Consider the following 2,129-nt stretch of genomic DNA (forward strand, 5'->3'; position numbering starts at 1 on the left):
TACAACAACAAAACCTCTACAAAAGAAAATAGAATCCAGGAGGTCTATAATATATTATCCACACAATATCAGTAATTCAATCCAAATCATAAGGTATGCAAAGAAACAGGAGAATGTGAAGCATACTCACAATTAAGAGGAGCCAATATTAAGATGTTGAAAGAAGAAAACAAGGACTTTCAAGCCACTTTTTAAAAAAATATTCAAAAACTTAAAAATACTACCATAAAGAATACACAGATGGGCTTTTCCTGTGGGACCTGCCGGGTGGAGAGGAGTGTGACCCTCTCCTCTCCCTGCCATGGCGTGTGCTCACCCATTGATATCGGTGTACTCTGAAAAGTGGGAATCATCCGGCAAAAAGGTTACTTTGCCCACTGTATTCAAGGCTCCCATTAGAGCGGATATTGTGAACTTTGTTCACACCAACTTGCACAAAAACAACAGACAGCCCTATGCTGTCAGTGAGTTAGCAGGTCATCAAACCAGTGCTGAGTCCTGGGGCACTGGCAGAGCTGTGGCTTGAATTCCCAGAGTTCAAGGTGGTGGGACTCACTGATCTGGCCAGGGTGCTTTTGGAAATCTGTGTTGTGGAGCCTGCATGTTTGCACCAACCAAAACATGGAATTGATGGCACCAAAGAGTAAACACAGCCCAGAAGTGATATGCCATCTGTTCTGCCCTGGCAGATTCAGCCTTACCAGTGCTGGTCATGTCTAAATGTCATCATATTGAGGTGGTTCCTGAACTTCCTTTGGTGGTCAAAGAAAAAGTTGAAGGCTACAAGAAGACCAAGGAGGCTGTTTTGCTTCTTAAGAAACTCAAGGCCTGGAATGATATCAAAAAGGTCTATGCTTCTCAGTGGATGAGAGCTGGTAAGGGCAAAATGAGAAACCGTCACCGCAAATAGAGCAGGGGACCATGCATCATCTATAATGAAGACAATGGTATCATCAAAACCTTCAGAAACATCCCTGGAATTACTCTGCTTAAGGTAAGCAAGCTGAACATTTTGAAACTTGCTCCTGGTGGGCATGTGGGACGTGTCTGCATTTGGACTGAAAGTGCTTTCTGCAAGTTGGATGACCTATATGACATTTGGCGTAAAGCTGCCTCTTTAAAGAGTGACTGCATGCTTCCCATGCACAAGATGATGAATACAGACCTTAGCAGGATTTTTAAAAGCCCAGAGATCCAAAGAGTCCTCCAAGCACCACACAAAAAGATTCATCACAGATTCCTAAAGAAGAATCCACTGAAAAACCTGAGAATCATGTTGAAACTAAACCCATATGCAAAGACCATGCGCCAAAACACCATGCTTCACCAGGCCAGAAATCACAAACTCAGGGTGGATAAAGTTGCAGCAGCCCTAGAGGCTAAATCAGATGAGAAAGGGGTTCTAGGCAAGAAACCTGTTGTGGGGAAGAAAGGAAAGAAGGCTGATGATGTTAAGAAGCCTTTGAGAAAGAAGGCTGCATCTGCCAAGAAGCCAGCAGAAAAGAAACCTGCCACAGAAGAAAAGAATCCTGCTGTCTAAATTGCTTACTCCATAAAACTCAAAATTATTTTGGACACATTATTTTGAATAGACACCAGATTCAGATCAAAGAGGCAGTGAGAAAAAAAAAAAGGAATACACAGATGGGCAATCTTCACAGAGAAAAGAAGCCTATAAAAATATCCAAATGGAAATTACAGTACTAAAACACAATATGTTGAAATACAAATTTCACTAGAGCAGATATGAGATCAAAAATTGAAAATCTAAACTCAAGCACAGAGGGAAAATAATAGAAAATAAGTGTGGGATGATAGCACCCTGTCTAGCATACTTATAATGAAATCCAGAAAGGGGGAATAGAAAGGTTGGATCAGCAAAAAATATTTGAAGAAATATTGAACAAAATTTTTCCAAATTTAATTTTAAAAAGAAAGCATTGCAGAGATGCAGAAAAATAAGTGAAATCTAAGCATAATAAATGAAAAACAAAACATCTTGACACATTATACATAGTCATTCTGGTTAAGGTAAGAAATAAAGACAAAATCCTGAAAGCAGTGAGAGACAAGGAGCATAGCCTCTATAGATGAACTGCAATAAGAGTGGCTGGCTGTTGATTTCTCAA

The 2,129-nt window shown here is 40.2% G+C and overlaps 1 pseudogene; it reads left to right on the plus strand.

The window, feature by feature from the left end:
• The first annotated feature begins 286 nt into the window (after positions 1-286).
• LOC143686017 (large ribosomal subunit protein uL4 pseudogene) lies at positions 287-1,585 on the plus strand (annotated as a pseudogene).
• The last annotated feature ends 544 nt before the right edge of the window (positions 1,586-2,129 follow it).

Source organism: Tamandua tetradactyla, chromosome 1 (assembly GCF_023851605.1).
Source record: "Tamandua tetradactyla isolate mTamTet1 chromosome 1, mTamTet1.pri, whole genome shotgun sequence".
Taxonomy (NCBI): domain Eukaryota; kingdom Metazoa; phylum Chordata; class Mammalia; order Pilosa; family Myrmecophagidae; genus Tamandua; species Tamandua tetradactyla.